This window comes from Mandrillus leucophaeus, unplaced genomic scaffold (assembly GCF_000951045.1).
Source record: "Mandrillus leucophaeus isolate KB7577 unplaced genomic scaffold, Mleu.le_1.0 Scaffold379, whole genome shotgun sequence".
NCBI lineage: Eukaryota > Metazoa > Chordata > Mammalia > Primates > Cercopithecidae > Mandrillus > Mandrillus leucophaeus.
The window spans coordinates 1,754,153-1,760,432 of record NW_012104020.1 but is presented as its reverse complement, the minus strand read 5'-3'; the positions used below and the strand labels follow the sequence as shown (position 1 = coordinate 1,760,432).

Here is a 6,280-nt window from a genome sequence, read left to right as displayed (position 1 = left end):
TGGTACTAATCTTCTACATTTCCACTTACAGTATGCAATCATCTTTTTGTTTCGTAGAATTGTGTTAAATTGCCTTTTCAAATCTGAACGGTCAAAAATCTATCTTTTTATAAGTGAAACTTATGTTTGACAGATTCAAATTCTAAACCCACCTGTCCTGAGTGTTTCTTTTGCCTTTTCTAAAACACCACTAACTTTCATCAGGTTAGGTATGTATTAGCATCCAATGAGCAGCTCAATATAGATCGGAGTTATACCGGACACAGATAAATGCCCAGGCAATGACTATGCGCTCCAATCTTACCGAAGACTTTGTCCTACCCTGTGACAGTGCCTGGGTGTGGCAAATGAAAAAGATTAAAAAATGCTCTGTAGACTACTAATATAAATCCTCCTCTACCAGATATATGAAAAAGAACAATATGCCAACAGAATTAAAGCTTCACGAAGGGAGGAAAAAACTGCTCTATCTTATTCATTGATATATGCCTAGCACCTAGTATAGAGCCAGGCACATAGTAGATGCTCATTAAATGTTTGTTGAATGAATGAATGAGAGAGCAATCTCTACTACTGGTTATTCCATACTCCTTATATTCATATATTCATCAGGACAGTGTAAGACTAAAGGGAAATGGCCAAAAACTAATTCTTCACAATACTAGGATTCAGTTAAATTTAATTCATCTTATAGGTGGGTAATGAATGATTCATAGACCTTGAAGTTTTCAAAATACAGAAAGTTAAAAAAAAAAAAGAAAGAAAGAAAGAAAGATTCCTGGAATAAATAATATTCTAGTTATTGCTTAGTTGACTCATTGTGACATGCTTCCAACCTGGGCATCAAACAAGACACTTTAGAATACACATCAAATCTTGATCCTCATGGCCTTAGATTTTTATTTAAAAGGGTAGTTAGGCTGAAGTAATTCTACAAAGCCAGTTTCAGTTTGTGGTAGAATTTCTTAGGAAATGTTTTCAAGATAGTTTTTCCTTTAGAGGAATAAAAAATGTATTAGTTCGTGAAGCACACAGAACATAGAAAATGCATAGAAAGAACATTCTTCATTCTCTTGCTAAATGAAGCCAAGTCCAAAGCAATGCAATCTATTTGATGTGTTAGTAATTTATTTTGAGATCCTAGAATCAATGTTGGCCCTGCTGCCTTTACAACCAATGAGTCCTTATGAAAAAGAAACAGTACTTTGGCTATAGTGTTGAAATTAGCTTTTTGTTCAAATGTACACAATATAGTAGGGTTTAGACTGTGGGTCTGGAGATAGACCTAGATTCAAATCCAAGCTCAGATTTTATTGTTTTTATTAGCTGACAAATATCCTACTCACTTCTAATCTTTGAAAAATTATGTAAAATAAGTGTGGATTAACAACAACTCTGCTACCAGCAATTTCACCACTAGGTATATAGAAACATTCTGTGTAAAAATGTTCCCAGCAGTATTTATAGAAAGTGCTTACCTAACATATAATGAACACTCTATGTCAGCTATCAAAATTGTTATTATTAATTAGCAAAAATTAGAAACAATGGCCATCATCAAATGGTTAAACTGTGATACAGTCATAAAATACTACATATAAATTACAAATGAATATACCAGAGTTAAATGAATCCATTGCTGAATCTCAAAAATGTTAAAGAAAAAAAAAGTTGTAAAATAACTATACTATATATATATACCATATAACATAATAGAAAACGATGAATTGCTCAGGAATACAAACATGCAGTAAGAATATATGTTGATTAAGGGGTGGGAGAAAGTGGGGGGCCATAAGGGGCTTCAATGGAATGAGTAATTATCATTTTTTTAAAATGGGAGAAAGGCACTTGGGGGTCCATGATATTACTCATTGTAACTGTCTTAAATATTGCCTAATTTAAAACAATTTTTTTTTATTTCTATTTTTTTTTTAGAGACAGGGTTTCACCATGTTGCCCAGGCTAGTCTTGAACTCCTGGGCTCAAGTGATCCATCCACCTCAGCCTCCTAAAGTCCTGGGATTACAGGTGTGATCCACTGTACCTGTCTACTCCTAATATTTTCTTGAAACAAGTGGATGACTTAAAGTGAGCATAAGCTTCAAAGATAAGAACATATTTTCCATACATTTAATATGGTAATATACTAGTTTCTCCAAAAAGTACCAAAATTAAAGACAGCTTTGATAATGAATAATAAGGATACACAGTGCATTAGATACCCTCTAATAGAATAAACACCAGAAAAGCAGTATGTATACTTGGTACTTGGGTAGATCCACAGGTCCATTTAGCAATTGGAAAACACAAGAAATACATACCACATGGGCAAATCAGCCACCTTTTCCCTACACTGGCTGAATTAGACACTCATATTTTTAATACAAACTTATTCTGAGGTTCTAGCAGGCTTCTCCTGACACTGTAACAATCTTTGTCTAAAGATTCCAAATAAATGCTAGTCTCAAGAATTTGGAAGAATTTTAGTAAGTCACTAAAAAATAAAACAGTCAATGACAAAACACCAAAACTTCACCAACAGACCAACTTACAGAAGTTATATATTTTAGTTTGTTTTTTAACACTTTAAAAGCATAGTTAAAGCATAAGAGACAGAATCTGGTAGTACCTATACCTGTCGCGTCTTCCATCTCGGGTACTGCTATGACTGTAACTTGTACATAGTTTGCTGAAGGAAACTAGTTTCAGGTCAAGTTCATTTTCCAGCTGTCGAGCCTGTTTCCTGAGATCTTTAACAAAATTACAACAACAAATAATTAGACATAAAAAGTAGACACAAAAATCACAAGACTATTCTGAAGAAAACAAACTATGAAAATGATCATATACTGATCTAGCTACACCCATAAAGAAAAGTGTTGGCTGGACACAATGCTCACGCCTGTAATCCCAGCACTTTGGGAGGCCAAGGCGGGCAGATCATCTGAGGTCGGGAGTTCGAGACCAGCCTGACCAACATGGAGAAACCCCATTTCTACTAAAAATACAAAATTAGCCAGGCGTGGTGGCACAGGCCTGTAATCCCAGCTACTCAGGAGGCTGGGGCAGGAGAATCACTGAACGCGGGAGGTGGAGGTTGCAGTGAGCTGAGATTGTGCCATTGCACTCCAGCCTGGGTGACAAGAACAAAACTATGCCTCAAAAGAAAAAAAAAGAAAAAGAAAAAGAAAAGTCTTAAAAGAAGGAAACCAGGGACTTGCCCAGCAAAGCAGATTAGTCACTTATAAACTTCAGAGGGGACAGGAAGGGAAGTAGTAATGGGAGATGCAACTTTGCAGCTTTACTCCAAAGATGGCTAGAAAACAAAAGTTCTACCATTCCTGAAACTATTTATATAGCGATAACTAAAATTCTGTAATTCAGAGAAAAACAAGAAAAGAATACAAATCACAAATGAACTAAAACTATGGTTTATGACCAGCATTATCAACTTCCCAGTTAATGTTATAAGAAAGAAGCCATTATTCTTTTGAAAGGGATTTTGCTTTTTATGTTCCAAAGCTTTATTAGGCTCATGAACGTCTTTGCATAATAGTAAAAAGACTTTTTTTTTTTTTTTTTTTTGAGATGGAGTCTTGTTCTGTCACCCAGGCTGGAGTGCAGTGGCATGACCTTGGCTCACTGCAGACTCCACCTCCTAGGTTCAGGCAACTCTCATGCCTCAACTACCTCCCAAGTAGCTGGGACTACAGGCACATACTACCACACCTGGCTAATTTTTGTATTTTTAGTAAAGACAGGGTTTCACCATGTTGGCCAGGGTGGTCTTTAACTCCTGACCTCAAGTGATCCACTGACCTTGGCTTCCCAAAGTGCTGGGATTACAGGTGTGAGCCACTATGCCCAGACCAAAATGACTTCTCAATTGAACATAAAGAAAAAAAGTTACCATGAAAATTGCCTTTTTCTTTCTTTTTTTCTTTTTCTTTTTTTTCTGTTATTAGAGATGAGGTCTCACAATGTTGCCCAGGCTGGTCTCGAACTCCTAAGCTCCAGTGACCCTCCCGCCTGGGCCTCCCAAAGTGCTAGAATTACAGGCATGAGACACCGCGCCTGGCCAAAAATTGCCTTTAAAAAACTTACTGAGGCCAGGCACAGTGGCTCACGTCTGTAATTCCAGCACTTTGGGAGACCAAGACGGGTGGATCATGAGGTCAGGAGATCCAGACCATCCTGACTAACACAGTGAAACCCTGTCTCTACTAAAAATACAAAAAATTAGCCGGGCGTGGTGACGGGTGCCTGTAGTCCCGCTACTTGGGAGGTTGAGGCAGGAGAATGGCATGAACCTGGAAGGCAGAGCTTGCAGTGAGTGGAGATTGAGCCACTGCACTCCAGCCTGGGCGACAGTGCGAGACTCCGTCTTTAAAAGAAAAAAAAAAAAACTTACTGAAAGTAATTTGGAGGGTTAAAACTAACAATAAACTATGAGCTACTAACAAGGTCGAATATGAGTATGACAGAAATAAGTACGTAAGTTTTAACAGCAGAAGCAAACAAGCAAGTAGAGAAATTGGTTTAGCAGTCTGGCATCTAAGGGGTTGTGTGACAGAAGCCACAGTCTGGACAACCACACACAGACACGAGTATTCTCATTCAAGGTAAGTAAAGGTTAAAATACAAGGGCAGAAGTACCAGAGGTAATGGTATAAGAATCTCTCTTTCAGTGATAAAGAATACAAAACATTATTTCAATATGCTTTTCAACCAGAAATAGAAAGCGTAGTTAACATAGTGGAGCATATTTACTCAGAGACCAAAGGCCAGTTCGAATCTCGGCACGGCCACTTACTGACTCTAAGATGTATCAACAATCTACTTAACCTATGACCTTCAGCTTCTGGTTTTTTAAACCCCTACCTTCAGTGTTTGCCTATGTATTGGTAATCATATGCTTAAAGCAGCTGGCACAGAGTAGGTTGTCAGTAATGAGCTGCTGTAATATCATAGCATGCTGCTTCAAAAAACCACAGCCTAACGACTAGTAATAAAGATATCAGTAGCCTCTTCTACATAATTTTAAAAAGTTTTCTAGCAGCCAGGAGCGGTGGGTCATACCTGTAATCCCAGCACTTTGGGAGGCAGAGGCGGGCGGATCACGAGGTCAGAAGATCAAGACCATCCTGGCCAACATGGTGAAACCCCATCTCTACTAAAAATACAAAAATTAGCCGGGTGTGGTGGTGCGCACCTGTAGTCCCAGCTACTCAGGAGGCTGAGACAGGAGAATCTCTTGAACGCAGGAGGCGGAGGCTGCAGTGAGCCAAGATCGATCGCGCCACTGCACTCCAGCCTAGGCAACAGAGCGAGACTCTAGATTCTGTCTCCAAAAAATAAAATAAAATAAAATAAAAAGTTTTCTATCTAGTACACACATTTCAAATGGGCATGGTGATACACGTTTTAAACTATAAGCACGCTTTTCTGTGATTGGAATAATTGTCTTCTCCAGTAGGAAACACAAGTAAAAGCATTTAGAAAGTATGATAGGCAAATCTGGATAAATTTAGAATGAAGTTTCTTAGACCAAGGGGCTGATAGTGACAATATTGTGGTTTCTAGAGGCTTCAGTGGATAGCAATAGAAACAAGTCAAAGGAATTTGGAAAGTAGTTTCTATGCTGCAGTAAAGCAAAGAGAGAGTTGGGAGAAAAAGGTGAGCTTTCTCTGCTCTTGTTGATCACCACGGTCCAGGAATGAGTTTTACGTAAGCTCACTTTATCGGACTGTATTTTCAGGAATTAAATAAATGCATTTGTCAAATCACAAGAAGGTTTTTTGGTGGGAGAAGTATAGCAAATGTAACTGCAATTCACACAGGTTCTCTCAACTTTTTCATTAAAACCGATTCTAAGACTCCAGAGCAGTATGGTAAGTTATTTTCTCTTCCTTAAAACACCCAATCCTGAAGTTCCCAGCCTGTAGTTGTCATGCGGACCCAACAGGAGACATTCTGTCTCCCATTCTCTTCATACTTCCTCCGGCGGACCGGAATGCACGTTCCTCCTTTCTTTTCCCACTCAGATTTCCAATAGTGACCTCAACTCCACTGCGCCGACTCCTCCAGTCTCCTGGGCTCTGGATCTTCTCCCTCAACATTCGTTTCCTCTCAGAGTTCGTACCCCAAGCCCCTTCGTCCGAGTTCCATTACTCCCTCAACATAATTCTACCCAGGCGATTCAGATCCCTCTTCCTCCACATCCCCGCTCTGTCCACTCTGTCCAACCCCTGCCCCACGTCCCGCTCACAGGGGCCGG

At 39.0% G+C, this 6,280-nt stretch overlaps 1 protein-coding gene across 1 annotated transcript in view; it reads right to left on the bottom strand.

Moving 5' to 3' along the window:
• GOSR1 (golgi SNAP receptor complex member 1) overlaps nt 1-2,760 on the bottom strand; it is an 82,368-nt gene extending 79,608 nt beyond the window's left edge. Inside the window, exon 1 of the mRNA XM_011990386.1 lies at nt 2,639-2,760. The gene's annotated coding sequence lies outside the window, so the exon portion shown is untranslated. The remainder of the gene's footprint in view (nt 1-2,638) is intronic.
• Between the last annotated feature and the right edge of the window lie 3,520 nt (nt 2,761-6,280).